We start from the raw sequence: 20,525 nt of genomic DNA, 5'->3' as shown, positions 1-20,525 counted from the left end.
ATTTCATGTTTCTAGGTTTAATATTATAGAAAATTCAAAAAGTACCAAAAAGTCCCCTTTTATGGAATCTACATACTTAATTTCATGTTTCTAGGTTTAATATTATAAAAAATTTAAAAAGTACCTTTTGTAGAACGAAAAACTACCTAAAAGTCCATTTTTATAGGTTCTTACCTAGTCAAGGTCCTACATGCTAAATTTCATGTTTCTAGGTTTAATATTATAGAAAATTCAAAAAGTACCAAAAAGTCCCCTTTTATGTGTTCTATCCTAATTCGGGATCTACATACCTAATTTCATATTTCTATGTTCAAAATTACAGAAAATTCAAAAAGTAGCTTTTGTAGAACGAAAAAGTACCAAAAAGCATCTTTTTCAAGTTCTTACCTAGTCAAGGCCCAAGGCCCTTTTGAAGAACGAAAAAGTACCAAAAAGTCCATTTGTGTAGGTTCTTACCTTGTCAAGGTCCTACATGCTTAATTTCATGTTTCTAAGTTCAATGTTATAGAAAATTCAAAAAGTACCTTTTGTAGAACGAAAAAGTACCAAAAAGTCCCTTTTTATAGGTTCTTACCTAGTCAAGGTCCTACATGCTAAATTTCATGTTTCTAGGTTTAATATTATAGAAAATTCAAAAAGTACCTTTTGTAGAACGAAAAAGTACCAAAAAAGTCCCCCTTTATAGGTTCTTACCCAGTCAAGGCCCTACATGCTAATTTCATGTTTCTAGGTTCAATATTAAAGAAAATTCAAAAAAGTACCTTATGTAGAACGAAAAAGTACCAAAAAGTCCCCTTTAATGTGTTCTCGTCTAATCCGGGCTCTACGTACTTAATTTCATGTTTCTAGCCAATAACAACGTAACGTAACGTCATGTTCATTCTTTGATTTGTGTTTATAAACAAGAAACCACAATAACAAAAAATTTACCGTTTGATACTGTGTTTTGTTTTTTTATAGTTTGGTATAAACATGCACGAAAAATGTAAATTTTTCATGAAATTTTCAGAGGTGGTCTCGGATTTTTACTCATATCTTCGTTATTTATGGACCGATTGGACTGATTTTAAATAGCGTTCTATTCGATCGTATTTCCAATAGAATTATTGAAAATTCGGATCTCGCAGATATCTGGGGTCTTCTGAAAACTGATTTCAACATACACACAGACAGACGGACATGGCTAAATCGACTCCGCTATCTATAAGGATCCAGAATATATATACTTTATAGGGTCGAAAAATTATATTATAGAAATTACAAACGGAATGACAACCTTTATATACCCTTCTCACGAAGGTGAAGGGTATAAAAATGCTCTCCTGAAAACATGTAAAAAACAACTTATGTACTTTTTCCTTGTGGCCACAGATTTTGGGTGATTTTTTTGTTGCTTGGTTTTAACATGAGAATGCAAACAGACGGCCGGACGGACAAAGCTAAATCGACTTAGAATTTCATAATGTCCAAGCCTATATATACTTTGTTGGGTTTCAGATGAAGATTTCTTAGTGTAACACACGGAATGACAAACTTGTACATACTCTATCACCACTGATGTTGGAAGAGTATAAAAAGAAGTATTACTTTGTAAAAAAAAACTCACACACACAACGAAAAATATAATATACATATATAATACCCTACACGTGTATACGAATAAAATGTAATTTAGTTTTCATAATAAAGCATTTAAGTTGAATTGCACCTTGTCTCATATATACATAAGCTATTTACTGTTTAATAAAACTGTGGATATTTATGTAAAATTTTGATGGGGGCTTTTTATAGATCAAATGAGGCCCTATAATTATAAAGTTCATGAGGGTCATCAGAACTAGTATAGAACTTGTTTTTGCAGCTTTTTGTCGAGATACGAGTATATTAACCATAATTATAAACTTAAAAGTCCTATTTGGCGGGTTCAGTTGTATGGGGCTTAGGTGAAATAAAGTTAACTATTTTCAATAGGCTTCGTCTATAGTACCATAAAATATCTATGCCAAATTTCATTGCATTATCTCCAAATTGCGACCTGTAGTTTCATTACAAGGCTTACAAGCTCTATTTGTGGGTTCAGTTGTATGGACACTAGGTGAAATAATGAACCGATGTTAACCATTTTCAATAGACTTCGTCTACGGTGATTCTGAGCCGATTGGTATACTTTAAGGTGGGTATAGGACCAATATTATTGTGCGTTACAAACATCTTAATCTTAAATACACTTCACCAGCTACTTTCATATTAATAATTTTTTATTTGAATTATTGGTTGTACAATAGCAATATTTAATAACTAGCTTATACCCGATGTGCTTCGCTACCCCAATCGAAATTAAATACATAATAATCAAAAAATTTATTTAGTTATATGATTATGCAATATTTTAAATGTTTTTTGTAATTTCATTTAATGACAATATATTTTATTTAAATTCTTAAATAATACATTAATGATCTATTTATTTCTTACTTGCTAAAATTTAATATATACTTTTATTATTTAAAAATAATTTATACTCTAATACCTTGAGATAAACAGTATTTTTTGTTTTCCCTGTAGAAAATTCTAACTACAATAGTTTTCAAGATTAACAATGTGTTACATAGGAGAGTTGCCAAGTTTCCCAATTTCTACCCATCGCTAATTTATTTCTATATATCTATGAAAAATTTGAATTATCTCACAGTTTTTAAGATATACGAAATTTTGTTTTTAATTCATATATGTGGTGTCAAGCCCCCCAATGAAAGCCCGAAAGTCCCTTAAATGTTCACTTGAACGTCAAAGTTCTTCATGTAAAATTTGAAGATTTTAGCTCTAATTATTTCTTAGATATACGAATTTTTCTATTTAATACACGTGGGGGCTTAAAGCTTCCCAGATGAAGGTCCGCCCATTTTTCTCCAAAATGTTCAGATGAATATTAAAGTAATTTATGCAATATTTGAAGAATATAGTTATATTAATTTCACACTTAAACGGAATTGTTTATTAAATTTATATGGGAGGTACCAAGTACCCCATTGGAAGTCCGCCTGTTATACTCTAAATGCTGAGATGACTGCCAAAGTTCTTCAAGTAAAATTTAAAGATTCCAGCTCTAATAGATTCTCAGATATACGAATTTTTATATTTTATTCATATCGGAATCCAATCCACACAGATGAAAGTCCGCAATTTTTCCTTAAAATTTCTTTGTGCAAAATTTTAGGAATTTAGTTCTATTAGATTCCCAGATAAACGTATTTAATTAATATGGGTAGTAGTCCAACCCACGTATTGTCCAGCAGAATTACGATAGCAGCAGGTTGGTAAATGAGGACAAGCGGAATAAATGGTTAGATCATTTGAAGAACTGCAAATTAAGCTCAGGTGTAAGTAAGTTGTGGTCTACAGTTCGGTCACTCTCCAACCCGACGAAGATGGATGACAGGGTCGCGATTAATATTGCAGATACCACTATTTCCGAGCCTGAACTGTGCTTGCGTGTATTTCGCCGACTTTATATTGAGCACCCAGAGAGATAAGGCGAAACGAAGTGTTGTTCGCAAACTTCACAGCCTTCCAGTCTCCGACATTCAACAACCTTTCACCCCTTCTGAAGTTGCAGAGGCCATCAAGGCAGCAAACCATCTAAGGCAATGCCTGGAAAAGGGTAGAGTCATCCAGATACCAGGGAAGAACGCGACAGAGGGTCAATCCTACAAGCCGATTTCCTTCCTGTCACCATTCGCGAAGACTCTTGAGGCGCTCCTCCCCCAGCTGTCCAGCATGGATTCCGTAAGATGCACAGCACCACCTCAGCATTAACGCCATAACCACTCAGACCTCACAAGGCTTAAACCAGCAGAGGCCTTGTGAAAGGACGCTCCTTGTGGCGCCTTCGATACAGTCAGAATCCAATCCACCAGATGAAAGTCCGCAATTTTTCCTTAAAATTTCTTTGTGCAAAATTTTAGGAATTTAGTTCTATTAGATTCCCAGATAAACGTATTTAATTAATATGGGTAGTAGTCCAATGTATTACCCAAAATGTTTACATGGATGTTAAAGTTATTTGTGCAAAATTTCAATATTCTAAATGTAATTTTTTCTAATTTACCAAAAATTACTGGAATTTATTGTATATAGTCCGATATTTAAAATAGAGTAAAAAAAGCAAAATTAACCCTTTGAGGCACTTGGGACCAATTTAATACCAAAGTTAAAAATTCGAAAAAAACAATAGTTGAATAATGCTCTATATAATTACAGGAATAACAGATATAAAACAAAAAATTAAATTAAACAAGTAAGAGTTCTATATTCGGCTGTGCCGAATCTTATATACCCTTCACCATGACGTTAAAAAACAGTCATTACAAATATTATTACTAAAAATAAAAAACAATTGTAGCCCATTTTATACGATCTAAATTAATCCGAGCTCTACAGGCTTAACTTCATATTTCTAGGTTCAATATTATAGCAATTTTAAAAAGTACCTTTTGCAGAACGAAAAAGTACCAAAAACTTTCCTTTTATGGGTTCCCATTTAATCCAGGCTCTACATAATGTTACTAGGTTCAATATTATAGAAAATTCAAAAAGTACCTTTTTTAGAACGAAAAAGTCCCTTTTTGTAGGTTCTTACCTAGTTAACGCTCTACATGCTAAATTTCATGTTTCTAGGTTCAATATTATAGAAAATTCAAAAAGTACCTTTTTAAATAGAAAAGGTACCAAAAAGTCTCTTTTTGCAAGTTCTTACCTAGATAAGGCCCAACCTGCTAAATTTCATGCTTCTAGGTTCAATATAATAGAAATTTCAAAAAGTACCTTTTGAAGAACGAAAAAGTACCAAAAATCCCCTTTTATGTGTTCTAGCCTAATCCTGGCTCTACATACTTAATTTAATGTTTCTAAGTTCAATATTATAGAAAATTTAAAAAGTACCTTTTGTAGAACGAAAAAGTACCAAAAAGTCCCTTTTTATAGGTTCTTACCTAGTCAAGGTCCTACATGCTAAATTTCATGTTTCTAGGTTCAATATTATAGAAAATTCAAAAAGTGCATTTTGTAGAAAGAAAAAGTACCAAAAAACCTTTATAGGTTCTTACCCTGTCAAGGCCCTACATGCTAATTTCATGTTTCTAGGTTCAAAAAGTGCCTTTTGTATAACGAAAAAGTACCAAAAAGTCCCTTTTTATAGGTTCTTACCTAGTCAAGGTCCTACATTCTAAATTTCATGTTTCTAGGTTCAATATTATAGAAAATTCAAAAAAGTACCTTTTGTAGAACGAAAAGTACCAAAAAGTCCCCTTTTTATAGGTTTTTACCTAGTCAAGGACCTACATTCTAAATTTCATGTTTCTAGGTTCAATATTATAGAAAATTCAAAAAGTACCTTTTGAAGAACGAAAAAGTACCTTTTTATAGGTTCTTACCAAGTCAAGGTCCTACATTCTAAATTTCATTTTTCTAGGTTCAATACTATACTATATATAGAAAATTCAAAAAAGTACCTTTTGTAGAACGAAAAAGTACCAAAAATCCCCTTTTATAGGTCTTAATTAACCTCAGGCCTTTAATGTTTAATATCATGTTTTTAGGTACCTTTTGTAAAACGAAAAAGTACCTAAACGTCCCTTTTATGTGTTCCCACCTAATCCGGGCGCTACTTTCATAATTTCATGTTTCTAGGTTCATTATTATAGAAAATCCAAAAAGTACCTTTTGTAGAACGAAAAAGTAACAAAAAATCTCCTTTTAAATTTTCGAACCTAATACGATCCTACATACTAAATTTCATGTTTCTAACCAATAACAACATACTCCTTGTTTGTATCGTGACGTCATGCTCAGCATTGTTTTTATAAACAAGTGCAATAAAAAATTTACCGTATGATTATGTGTTTTGTTGTTGTAATTTACAGTTTTTGTCTGAGCATGAATAAAAAATCTAATTTTTTTATGAAATTTTCAGAGGTTGTCTCAGATTTTTGCTCATATCTCCGATATTTATGGACCGATTTTTCTGATTTTAAATAGCGATATTCTCGAAAGCATGTCTAACAGAATTATTGAAGATTCGGATCTCGCCGATATCTAGGGTCCTCTAAAAACTGATTTCAACAAACACACAGACGGACAGACAGACAAACGGACATAGCTTAATCAACTCCGCTACCTATAAGGATCCAGAATATATACTTTATGGGGTCGGAAAATTATATTATAGAAATTACAAACGGAATGACAAACTTATATATACCCTTCTCACGAAGGTGAAGGGTATAAAAATTAACAAAAAATTAAAATTGACTATGGATTTAACTTGATGTGAACATTTTTAAAAGAAAAATTTTGTTTTTGATAGGTTAGGTTAGGTTAGGTTGATAGGAGGATGTATACTACATCAAATCCGAAGAAATACACCTAGGCCACTATCGGGCCTGTTGTGCGCTCCTTATCATGAAAAAAAAAAAAAAAAAAAAAAAAAAACGGAACTGACTGAATTATTTTTCAGTGTTCAGGAACTCAGTTTCCTGAACGTAGTTCCTAAGAATCTTCCAATCAGTGTTAGTTAGGAATGTTATTTCCGGAATAACATCACTTCCAAAATACTTGGATCTAACTTCGACGAATGCCTGACAGTGGCAAAGAAAGTGCTCCAGAGTTTCACTGTCCTCTCCACATGCTCTACATTCGTCTGAATCCGCACGTCCAATTTTGTATAGATGTGCACGAAATCCTATGTGTCCACTCAGAATACGTACCATCATACTAACCTCAGACTTGCTCATTTTGAGGAGATTTCTCGTCTTGCTCTCATCAGGGTCACCCCAAAGAATCTTCGTGGTTCTACCCACTGTTTAATTATTCCAAGAGGCCTTATGGGTTTCTCTCACCCATACTTTTAGATCAGTTTTTGTTGCGTCGAATGGTTTTGCGTTTGCTATTACATTCGCTCTTTTGTTACCGACTACTCCCGAGTGGGCTGGTACCCATATGATGTGAACTTTACCTCTGGGAGTGTATTCAATAGACGTAGGTTCCACTACTAAAATGTATAAGAATAGGCCCATATTTACCCTACCCCATATAAGCCCTCTTGTAGAAAATCATTTTTTTGTTAACAATAAGTTAAAATATTCCCGAATTAAAGTATGTTAGGTATCGAGGGCAGCTGCTAGAAAAGCAGCTCACTTGAGTCCATTAAGATGGTCCCGTTGTGTTACTCTTGTGGCCGCAGGAAGTGTGTTCTAATGTCACTCCCTGCTTCTAGAACTAAACCAACCGGTTTCATTTATAAAATATATGATACTCTTCAGACCTATCCCTGAAAGCTCCTTCATGCCTGTTAAGAAGGGATCACCAAAATTATGTTCCCTGCTTACAGCGAATGTATGCGATACCGTCTCATCTTCTTCTTCATTATGAAAACTTCTACAGTAGTCATTAAATACATGCCCTAGTCTTATGGAGTGATTGCCTATGACACAGTGTAGGTTAACATATGGTCGGCCACACCTGGCTATATTTCCTTACTTGTGTTTTTTTTTTCGTTGTGTACGCAAGCAAAGAATTTAATTCCAATAAATAAATTATACCAATTGATAAGGTTAAATACCATTTGAATTAGTCAAATAGTTGTTATATAAAGGCAGGATATTTTCTTTTAACAATAACGTCTACAGGCTTTTCCTTAAGTATGTTAATGTATTCCACACTCAATGTGAACAAGGCAGTACATGTACTACATCTACAATTAACATTAATCACCGTTGTTAATAATACAAATTAAACAAGTGTTTAAACAAGGATCAAGATAAGAACCAACAAATATTTGCTGTATAAAAATTACTGGTATAAAAACATAAATAGGATGAATGTTTTCATTGTGTCCTTAATAATTTTTAGGTATTTTGAAAATGTGGGTTAACTATGTTGCTGAAGAGATTCTAGATTATTTAACATAGTTATGAGCTTAAAAGCTTTGGGGTTCTATGGGAGCTGGGCTAAATAATGGACATAGTTTAACTATTTTCAAAAGGCTTCGTCCTTGCCGAAATAATATTGAAAAATGCGGCCTGTAGCTTGCGCATTGTGCATGGTTTCGCAAATTGATAGACAGACAGGCGGATGAACTCAGAACTAGTATACTTTAAGGGTTATATCGATACGTTATGGTGATGTAGGGTTGAACTATTTTCAAAAGGTTTCGTCCTTGCCCAAATTATATTGAAAAATGCGATCTGTAGCTTGTACACTACGCATGGTTTCACAGATTAAGAGATAGACGGATGGACTCAGAATGAGTATATTATTATCGGACCAATATTTTTGTGTATTGCAAACATCTGCCCAAAACATAACACCCTCCCCGTTATGGTGGTGCAGGGTTAATTAAATATCGAAATTATATAATATGGGTATCAAACTCATCCAAAGGATGCTAATGAACTAAACTATTTGTTTTATTAAATGATTAAAGTTTAAAGTTTTAAAACAGTTCATTTCGGGGATTAGATAGTGCAACACAAAAGTGTATAACAATACACAGTGGTATAGGAAAAAAAAAGAGGGAAATAATTCGGTAACTTCTAAACGGTTAATCCGATTTTAATGAAATTTGGTATGCACAAAAGAGGAGGTGTTGTCGAGTTTAGGTTTTGAATTTGGACCTTATAGGCCAACCAGGGGCCCGGCGGGGGGTCCTCAAATTAGGACACCTCGGCTATGTTAAATTTTTAAAACGATCCTATTTCTTCATTTGAGTTCCGATTTAAAAAAAAAAATCGTATATAGAATCTCCTCATCGAGCACTATAAATTATCTTTTTAGTTTAGGAGATATTCGCATTTGAAAATTAAAATTTTAAAATTTTTACCGTTCTTACTTTAGTTTTTTGATAATAGCGGGTCCAAATATTCCCGATTTTCGCCATTTCTTTTTTTATTCGCTTAACAACAAGTTTATATATCAAGCAGTGAAAGAATTATGTAAAAATCATGACTGAGTCCAAAGTTATAGGCATTTTAATTTAAAAAATTAAAAAAAGGCGATTTTTTGCCATTTTTTTGGGAAAAAAGTATCTTTTTCTTTTTAAGTTATCTAAAAAGTTTCTAAGAAGATGTATATAGAATTTATACTTTTTGAAAAGCTGACTTTACATAAAATACGATAAATGAAACAAAACCTAAAAATTTTTGATACCGAGGGGACCAGGTCCATCCAAAAAACCCTATTTTTTTTATAGAAAATTCAATTTTGAGCAAAAATTCTCAAATCGCATAGTCGATATCAAATTATAGTGACCTGTTTTATATGACCCAATATGTTCTTAATCATTTTGTAACGGGTTTCGATAACCCCGCCCCTGGTATGGATATAATAGGCAAAAAACCAAAAAATCCCATTTTTGGGATTTTTTAAAACTTTTTTGGGAATTCCGGGATTTCTAATAAGAAAATTCGAACTTTTTATTTAATTTTAGATTTTGAGTAAAAAAATCTACCTAATTTTCAAAAATTATATACAGTTTTGAAAAATAAGACTACCTAATGTTTTTTAAGTGACAAATTAATTAGGGAAAACTCAACATCTTTTAGAGAATTTACCTAGTACTATTATTTTCATCCATACATTTGTTAGGCATGTTTTACTACCTAAATTTTTATGAATTTTTACAGCCACTTTTTACGATTAATCTTTTATTCTTTATCCCTAAAAAAATTAACAAGTATTTATTTTATATAAAAATAGTCTTTATTTATTTTTTTTATAAATTAATATAATTTTGTAAAATAATCGGTATCACAGTAGTCCATATCTAAAAGATAAAGTAAATCTTTAAATTCATGAATATTTTCAAATGCTAACGTTTTGTAGCAAATCCAACGTTTCCTTATAGTAGATAAAACAGGATCAGAAGATAGAATCAGATTATTAAAAATATCTTCATTTTGAGACTGCCTAGAACACTTCCTTGAGCTAAACTGATGAATATGCTTAAAGTCTCTATTCCTCGATTCTTGGGTTCTTCTGTAAGCTCTCCTAAAGGCAGAATATTATGTTCTATGATGACCTTTACATGACATAATATCTTGTGAACTGTAGGTGTCATTTCTTTCCAGGGATATAATTCCAAAAGTAATTTAGAAACTTTTGCAGAATACTCTCCAAATTTTGTTGCGTTCACTTTATGCTTGCTATTTATCGCCATTAGAATAATATTGACCTTTTGCAGTAAATCCATACTAATTCCGGTTATTTCGGAAGTAGTTTCAAAATGTTTAAAAAAACGTCTAGCGGTATTACCATCGTTTGTGCTTCCATATCCTGTGAGTGGTTTATCAATATTTAATCCCATCCGCTTTTTAAATTCCTCTTGAATTCTTCGTTTCTCACTGGCTCTCATTTCCATTAACTCCTTATTGTTATTTGCATTTTGTTTGCATTTTCCGGTATGCTTCTGTACTTTAAATCATATGCTAAATGTAGAAAATGTTCCAGAAATCGTATACGAGCATGTAGGGGGATATTCCAAATATCCAATTCAAAATTACTTATTATTGTCGAAATTTAATCAAAGAAACGATAGATTTAATGTTAAATCAATTATTGATAAATTCTTATAGGTATAAAGGATAATAAATCGGTTAAGAAATGTCGTTCCACTACTAAAATATCTAAAAATGTTATTCTAATATATAGGTGTAATAAAAATATTAAATTTTATAAAATAATGCAGCAATATTAAAAAAAAACAAAAAACATAAAAAGCAAAATACTTTATTGACCTAGAAAAATAACAATACGTTCACATTTTATCAAAAATCTCGTTAATTAATATCACGATTTTACTTTTTATGGTAGAAAATTAATATATAAAATATTCTTTAAAAAATACAACAAACAAATTGCTTTATTTTGCTATAAATAACTGTTTAGATAAAAATTTTTCTTAATATTTATAAAATTTTACATAGGCAAATTAGTTAATTGATTTACTGCATATATATCATTATTTAAATGGATAGTGTTTTTAAGATCTTCGGAATTAAATTTGTCACATGTATTTAAAAGGGTTGATTTTACTTTTATAGCTTTTTCCCAGAGTTCGGCATGTCGGATTAATTTTTTTCTTCAAACATGCTTGGAGCACTCTAATATACATATATAAAAATAAATGTGTGTTTGTTTGTATTTTTGGAGGTTATAAACAGCAGAACCGATTTTCTGTATGTCTGGAAAAGGTAATAGGCTACTTTTTATTTTGAAATTTCAAGTGGGCGAGAAGCCACGCCCATATTAAGAAAATATAAAATCCGTATAGTTGAGAAAATATAACAGAGCCATAAAACTTTGTCGGAACCACTTTAGTGACAATATGGTTATTTAGGATAAAAAGTGGGCGGACTAGCTTTAGGGGGCGTAGCACCCTTGGAAACTATTACATTTAGAATCTTGAATAACTTTACATCCATGTAAATATTTTGAGTAATAAATTGGCGGACTACCCATGAGGAGAGCAGCACCTCCCATCCGTTTATCTGGGAATCTAATAGAACTAAATTCCTAAAATTTTGCACAAAGAAATTTAATGTTCATCTGAACATTTTTAAGGACAAAATGCGGACTTTAATCTGTGGGGCTTGGATCCTCAAGAAAAATATCTAAGAATCTATTAGAGCTAGAATCTTTAAATTTTACTTGAAGAATTTTGGCAGTCATCGCAACATTAAGGGTATAACCGGCGGACTTCCATGGGGTACTTGGTACCTCAGATATAAATTAAATAAACAATTTCGTTTAACTGGGAAATTAATAAAACTAGATTCTTCAAATATTGCACAAATTACAAATCTGAACATTTTGGAGAAAAAGGGCGGACCTTCATCTGCGGAGCTTGAAGCCCCCACATGTATTAAATAGAAAAATTCGTATATCTATGAAACTATTAGAGCTAAAATCTTAAAATTTTACATGGAGAACATTCAAGTGAACATTTAGAGAATAATGGCCGGACTTTCAATGGGGGGCTTGACACCACATATATGAATTAAAAACAAAATTTCGTATATATTAAAAACTGTTGGATAATTCAAATTTTGTATAGATAAATAGAAATTGGTATACTTGCAATAATTTGCTTGGCAACTCTCATATGTACCACATTGTTAATCTGGAAAATTATTGTAGTTAGAATTTTCAACGGGGTAAAAAAAAAATATTGTGTATCCCGAGGGATTTGGATAAAAAATTTTTCTTAATAATAAAAGTATATATTAAATTTAAGCAAGTGAAAAATAAATAGATAATTAATGTATTATTTTAGAGTTTAAATATAATATATTGTCATCAAATGTAATTATAATAAACCTTTAAAAAATTGCATAATTTAATAGCCAAATAAATATTTTTTGGCGCACCGGATATTATCTAGTTCAATATAAAAACCTGTAAATATTTTTAAATTTAATTTTTATTGTACAAATGGATTTTTATAATATTTGATTCAATAAGTTATGAATGGAATTCTTTTAATTTAACAAAAATTGTATGAATAGTTAACATTCAAATCAACCTTCCTGAAATATTTAAAAATATATAATTTGATATTGTACTAATTTCTAGAATAGTTTAATATAAAAAACTGATCCGTATACGCAGGGAAAAAACATGGCTCGGTATGGTTAGGACAATTCTATGTTTTTTGTAACAATATTTTGTTGTCATAACCAAACAATTGTTATGTTTTACTGAATTTCGTCAATATTTTAGTTACTGAAAACATTTATATGTTTATGACAATTATAAATTTGAGAATGATTCTCTAAAAAATAATTATTTTTACAGCAAATAAATAATGATAATTATGTAAACATATTATTTAGAACCATTTAAACTATCAAATAAACGTTAAATGGTAGGATTTTACACTTTTATCCATATAATGGTTAAGATATAAGTAAAATACGTTTACTATAAAAATATTTTGGTATCGCTTTTTTATATCAGTTGTATGGTTTATCCGTACTAGATCGGATTTAATAAAGTGTTAACAAACGCAGTGTTAAAATAATTGTGAAAAATAAATAATATCTAAAAATATAATAGGAAACAATATAAATTTCAATAGAAATATAAAATACATAAAATAGGGTATATAAAAAATTAATAATTAAAAAAATTAAACTGTGTTTATATTGGCATGAAAGTGTATATATTTTTTATGGGAATACCAGTGTTTGGAAGTTTTGTGTTTGTTTAAAAGAAAATTAACAAATAATTACTTTTTACTCCGAGCACATTAGATAAACAACATTATGTTTAATATGTAACCATAATATGGTTACTTGAAAAAATAATATGATTACTTGAAGCCATTATATGATTACATGAAACCAATAAAATTAGGGTACGGATAGCGATCGAATTCAATTCGCTTGCGACCGAGTTTAATTCGAGCGATTTATATATTTCATTTTTCCATGAAACTTTTGTTTTTTATGAATTACTTGAAAATACATATAATTCTATTTCTATTTGTATCTTATTATCTTTATTGCTAATTATGTATGAAAATCAAAAAGAGGTGTATGTATGTATGTATGTATGTATGTATGTATGTATGTATGTATGTATGTATGTACAGAAATTGATTTTATTTGTTCCTTTAAATTTCTAAGAATTTGCTTGTGATTTTATTATATGTTTACGACAACTCTGTACATTATCTGAAGGAAATTTTTTTTTTTTATTTAAATCATGCACAAACCTGTTTATATTTCGAAATTCGTCAACTGTACTTTGAAAGGGAATCAATTTTTATTTTCTTTGGCCTTTCACGTAAACAACATCAGCATATGTGATGATTATTGCTAAAATTTGTTTAAACTTTATTAATACACAACAGACTTTTGTACGAACTGTCGAAAGAATGTTACACATGGTATCAAACATTTGTCCTACTTCAATCTGATTTGTTGAAAATTCCTTCAGAATTTCCCCAGGAATTTACATCAGATTTAGTACCTAATTCTTCACATTTTTCCGAATTTCCTCAGACAAAGAGTTCCGAATTCCGAGCAACCTTTCATACGAATTTCGTAACGAATTCTGGAGGAATCCGGATACGAAATCGGAAACTTGTGCAGACTGTCGATACGAATTCGGCAAAAATTGTTTAGTGGGTTATTATCTCTACTTTTTGGTGTGTAATCTTTTTTTAAAACCTTTAAATTAATTTTTGTACCAAATTCTCTTTCCACAGAAACCTGTGTTGATGGAACTGATAAAGCCACATCTAGCAAATGTCATATTTCAAGATCATATAACTTCTTCGTTTTCAAATATTCCAAGGGAACTCTTTCTAATTTTTGTTTTGTTGTCTTATCCGCCTTGTAATTAGTAATTTAATTTTTGTCCATGTCCATCAATGTACATATGAAAAAATATAAAAATTTACATAAAAAGGTGAAGATTTCCTTTTTAACACTTTCTTAGAATTCAAATTTTGAGACCGTCATAAAATCTACGGCCACATAACCACACATAATTATGTTGGGTATTTATTTTATTCAAACGTTTGAAAATGAATACCCAAACGAAAATACGAGTACTCAATTTACTTTAAGTATTGCTGTGTGAAAATGCACAAACGCATGTAAATAAAAATATAAATAACAAGAAAAGGCAAAATAATAAGCATGTTCTTTGGTAGGAAAGTTAACACGTGGATGACAAATATAATACAAAAAGTAACATTTCCTTTAGTTTTATGTAAAATTAAAATTGTAGTGTCAAAAAAAATAAAGAAGCAATAATATGTTCACCAATTTTTATAATTTAATAAAAATATGGAAATAGGTAGGTAATATGCAGTGTTGGCAGGTTAGCCTCTTTATTTTTCATTTGGCCTCAAAATTTATGTTTTAGCTTCTGGCTTTTCATAGCCTTTTTTCCACTCTCTTGTTTAGCCTTACATATATGTATATATTTAAGAATTTATAATAAGAATATCTACAAAAAGGTCTTATTTTAAATCTTAAAAAGTTTGGTAGGAAAAGGATTATTTATTATAATGAACTTTTAATTATAATTAGAGTGAATGCTATGAAATTTATTTGTTCAAAACATTTAACTGATTTCCGACAGGTAATACTGTTCTTAGATGAGTTATAATTTTAGTTAAATTAATTTTCGATTTTTATGGTCCATCACAAAACACGGTGTCATTCTAGGCCTTTCATTGGTTCATTTCGGAAATGAACCGACTATTTTCATAAGTTTTAATACAGATTTTTAAGGTATAAATTTAGCTTTCTTATAGCCTTATTTTTTAGTTCTTTTAGCAATTTCTGGCCTTTCTATTTAAGTTCATTAATTAAATAGAATGGCATATTTTTGGATACTTTTTAAATAAAACAAGTATGAATTTATAGTCGGACATTGCCGACCATATGATACCCTACACCAGTCAGTATGTTAAAATTTTGATTTTTTTTTAAATAAAGCATTTAATTTGTTTTATTGTGGAATATTTTTACTTATTGTTGACAAAAAAGAGAGATTTTCTACAAGAGGGCTCATAGGGGAGAAGGGGTAAATATTAAATTTTGGTAGATGAATTTACGTCTACTGCAAAGTCATTTATGTAGAATTTAATCGTTTTATAAGTAATTATAAGTTAATTTTGACCTTCAAGTCATTTTCTGAAGGGGAGTCTGTATGGGGGCTAGGGTCAAATGAGGCCCGATCACTATAAAAATTAGTATTGTCAATTAATGTTCTATAAAACTAATTTTTGCTGATTTTCGTTGACATTATGAAACATTTAACGTACTTATGAGCCTAAAGACCCGATTCGGGGGGTAGGGTTGTATGGGGGCTAGGAGAAATAATGGACCGATTTCAACCATTTTCAATAGCGATCGTCCTTGAACCAAAAAAAGAGTGTGTGCCAAATTTCATCAAATTATCTTGAAAATTGCGACCTGTAGCGTGCGCTCAAAGTTTACATGGACACACAGACAGACGGACGGACAGACGGACATAGCTAAATCGACTCAGAATGTGATTCTGAGGCGATTGGTATACTTTAAGGTGGGTCTAGGACCAATAATTACAAACTTCAGCACAAACGCATAATACCCTCCCCACTATAGTGGTGTAGGGTATAAATATTAAAATTAAGTACAGGTAATATTTTGTTTTAAGGTAAGCCAAAAAGCACAGGTGTTTCATATTTTATTCACTTTTAAATAATAATTGTAAAAATCATATAGTAACGTTTATAATTCACAGAAGTAATAAATAACATTCTGATATTTGCCATTTGACACCAATATATGTATAAAACAGGTAAATTGTTACAGTTATGATGTATTTTTGAATAGTTCAAATACTGAACAATTAAAATGAAAATAATTAGTGTAAAATATATTATGAAGTTAACAGTTTGCTTTAACAGATAACATATTTTTATGTTTGGTAATTAATTTTTTAGTTATAATTTTAATAATATTTTCTATATTTTTTAAAATAATTTTTAAAGTTATAAGATATATTTATATAATTTCTATATAATAATGTCTATTCATAAAATCAAAAACTTTAATTTGATTTACAGATCATTTCATTAATTTTTGCTATTGCATTGGTGAAATACTACGTATACTCAAAAGATACTTATATTTATATTAATTTTGCAAAGAAGACCTCAAAACTGTTGTACATAAAAGAAAATGTATGAATATGCGACACATGACTATACGTATATTTATTTCAGTTGGTTGCAATACATTACGATTACTATTCATCATTCCTGGTCAGTATGTTAAAAATGTGGTTTATTAAAAAAAATAAACATTTGATTTGTTTTTTAACTTTATTCCAGAATATGTTTATTTTTGACGAAAAAGGAGATTTTTTCAAGTCAATTTCTGACTTGAATTGTCAGGTCAGTATTCAATGGTTGCCTGTCATTCCGTAGATCGATCTTTATGATCATGGGAATAGAACTGCTGCTAAAATTGGTAAATATAGAGAAAGTTTCCATATATTGGAGATTAGTACTGATTTAGTATGCCATTTCAACAGGATATATTGATACATGCTGCGCGTCTATTTGTCGCGGCAATTATTGGAATTAATTGACTTTGGAAATCCATGTCCGGTCCATGTACATGGATGGAAAAGTAAAAAAATCCCCCTTTTGTAGGTTCTACATACTTAATTTTCGTTTCTATGTTCATAATTATAGAAAAATCTAAAATACTTGGGTGTGGTATGTGTCTGTCAATCCTACTTTATTCATTCAGGACATAGTTGATACGCTATGTTATTCGATTTGGCTCTTTAAGTAGTAAGTTGCCTAGTCCAGGTACGACGCCATCCGTCTGTACGAGCACACTCGTGGAATTCAAAATTGAGGAACAAATAATAACAACAAAAAAGGATGAGAGTAGGGACACGACGGAAGGGGTGGTCGACCTGTTAGGGAAAGACAATCCTGAAGTCACGGTCAACGAGGATAATGGGGAGTTGGACAGTAAATGGGAGGACGGTGACGTTACTCTTACTGACCTCCATGGCAGAATTGTTGAGCATGAAGGACAGGTACTGACCGAATTAGACGTGGAGGGTCTTCCGGAATTTATATCTATCTGACGATGAGCTTGCTGACAGTCAGACTGTTAAGATAGCCTCCCCTGCTAAAGAGGCCAAGAAGATCGAAAGGGGACATTTGGGAGAAGACCGTCCACAGGTCGTTCGGCAAGTAGCCGTGGAGGAGAAGCCAATTGCCCCTCCACGAGATATTTATACAAGCCGAACGAAGGAGGAGAAGGCAAGGAACGGGACTTTGAGGTTTCTCGCAATTGACAAATGTAGCGACATTAACCCAGCACAAAGCTTGAGGTGATACAGGCTTTCAAACTGAAAATTTCTATCCACGACCAGTGATATCATGGAGACTGCACTAGGTGTACTCTCGTTATGGGCGAAAGATAAGGGACTGGGTGTTAATCCTTGTAAAACGGAACTGTTTCTATATACCAGAAGGTATAAGGTAGACAATTTCAAATTGCCAAAGTTAGATGGCGTTGAACTAGGTTTATCTGAGGAGCTAAGTATTTAGGGATCTTCCTTGATAGCAAGCTGTCATGAAAGGAAAATACTAAGGAAATAATGAAAAAGGGTCTCAATGCCTACTACACATGCAAGAATTCCATAGGGAAGAATTGGGGTCTGCAACCAGATATGGTAAATTGGATTTACACATCGGTTGTCTGGCCTATAGAACATTTTGTAGCGGGCGTGGTGGCTAGGAATCTACTAGTCTTCGTTAGTGAAACCTTCGCGCGACAATCATACAAAAATTTTGTACGAAGTAGGTCTGCTTGATCAGGGTAATTCCCCTCATTCTTGTGTTGTGGTAGTATTTTGGATTCTGTGTTTTCTGAATCTTCACTTTATTAAAGTACATCACGATTGACCTTATGTTCTCCGAGTGGACATACATTGTTTCTACGGTGTATAACCCCTCTTAACCTAACCTTTCTAATTTATTAAAAAACCAACCACTTTACCAAAAAAGTAAGTTTTTTTCGTCTGAAATATATGAAATTGTCGGTGCCGATTACGGTATAGTGGAAACGTTCTTAAAATGGGGTATTCATTTGATGTTTCTAGGTAATAGAAACACATCAGAGCTTGCACAGAGGTACAACAACAAAATTTAGCGTATATTAGATAAAAACATTGTACATAATATAAAGTCTTATTTATAAAACCAAAATACCATGCATATTGCAAATAGAAAAAATAAAATAAACAAAAATTAATAAACTCAAGTATTCGTAAATTATTTATTGAAAAAATTTCAGGATTTTTATAACCTACACCACTTTAGTATGGAAATAACAAATAAGTTTCTTATGAGTACAAATCTCTCTGCCGAATTCGATAAGTAAGTATCTTACAAGCCAATGTCTCATAATAATATCAACCTAATGTTTATAGGAGAGCATTCTATTTACTGCATACGATTTGATGGTGGGTATATGACAGTGTTGCACAAACATATACTACCATAGACTATCATAGTTTTATTTGTGCTGGTAAAGAAGCAGAGAACAGAATTCCATTCAAATTAAAAGTATACTAATAAAATGACTACAAACTATAACTGTCAAATATTTATTATAGATTTTGACAGCCAGCGTATATCAAAGTCTATAAATAAAAAACTATCAAGTGTTCTCCTACATTAATTCGGCAAAATGTTATTGTTGTATTTCTGTGTGTATTTTAAAAACGCCGCGCACAGACCTTGCTTCGACAAGTGCTTATCAGCAACTGATTTGATTTTGTTTTTCAGGTTGAGAGCAAACCACTCTTACTTGTGTAGGTTAACAATAACAATTATCACAACAAAAATTTTTTGGGTTATAATTTTTAAAATATCTTTAGAAAAGTTTATAAAACGGCCAGTTTTGCAACAAATGTCTATTCATTTTACAAATAAAATTTCATTTATAATTTAAACAAGTAAGAGTTCTATATTCTTATTATATACTCTTCACCATGATGTGTCAGTACGAATTTTATTACAAAAAATAAAAAATACCAATTGTAAAACGGGTTCAATATTAAAGAAATTTCAAAAGGTATCTTTTGAAGAACGCAAAAGTAAAAAAGTCCCCTTTTATGTACTCTGGCCTAATCCGGGCCCTGCATAGGTTCTTACCTAGTCAAGGTCCTGCATGCTAAATTTCATGTTTCTAGGTTCAATATTAAAGAAAATTCAAAAATCACCTTTTGTAAAACGAAAAAGTACCACAAAGTCTCCTTTTATGTGTTCTGACCTAATCCGGGCTCTACATACATAATTTCATGTTTCTATGTATTGTAGAAAATTCTAAACGTACCTTTTGTAAAACGAAAAAGTACCAAAAAGTCCCCTTTTTAAGGTTCTTACCTAGTCAAGGCCCTACATGCTAAATTTCATGTTTCTAGCCAATAGCAACGTAACGTAATGTTCATTATTTGCTTTGTGTTGTATATAAACAAATCACAATAAAAAAATTTAGCGTTTGATACTGTGTTTTGTTTTTGTTTCTTTATTGTTTTGTATAAGCATGCACGAAAAATGTAAATTTATCATGAAATTTTCAGAGGTGGTATCGGATTTTTACTCATATCTTCGTTATTTATTTATTTATTTTAAATAGCATTATTTCGATCGTATTTCCGACGGAATTATTGAAAATTCGGATCTCGCAGATATTTGGGGTCTTCTGAAAACTGATTTTAAAAGACAGACGGAAATGGTTTAATCGACTGAGACAGACGGACATGGCTTAATCGACTCCGCTATCTATAAGGATCCAGAATATATATACTTTATAGGGTCGGAAAATTATATTATAGAAATTACAGTCGGAATGACAAACTTATATATACCCTTCTCACGAAGGTGAATGGTTATTTTGTTAATTGATTACGGCGATCTAATTAATATAAATCTT

General features: G+C 31.2%; 1 protein-coding gene and 1 long non-coding RNA gene across 4 annotated transcripts in view; one reads left to right on the top strand and one right to left on the bottom strand.

Moving 5' to 3' along the window:
• Window positions 1–20,525, bottom strand: part of LOC111688862 (serum response factor homolog) — a 307,273-nt gene that overhangs the window by 115,993 nt on the left and 170,755 nt on the right. The gene's annotated exons all lie outside the window — the stretch shown is intronic.
• The window catches only part of LOC124420674, a 112,076-nt gene that overhangs the window by 8,901 nt on the left and 82,650 nt on the right, over window positions 1–20,525 (top strand). The window contains exons 2-3 of one of the 2 annotated variants that reach the window (XR_006941292.1): window positions 16,625–16,822; window positions 16,892–16,954. The exons of the other annotated variant lie outside the window; for it this stretch is intronic. This is a non-coding gene — a long non-coding RNA (uncharacterized LOC124420674). The remainder of the gene's footprint in view (window positions 1–16,624; window positions 16,823–16,891; window positions 16,955–20,525) is intronic. 2 annotated transcript variants of the gene reach the window in all.

This window comes from Lucilia cuprina, chromosome 6 (assembly GCF_022045245.1).
Source record: "Lucilia cuprina isolate Lc7/37 chromosome 6, ASM2204524v1, whole genome shotgun sequence".
Classification (NCBI taxonomy): Eukaryota; Metazoa; Arthropoda; class Insecta; order Diptera; family Calliphoridae; genus Lucilia; species Lucilia cuprina.
Note: the sequence above shows the minus strand (reverse complement) of the source record. Positions and strands in the feature narration are given on the sequence as shown.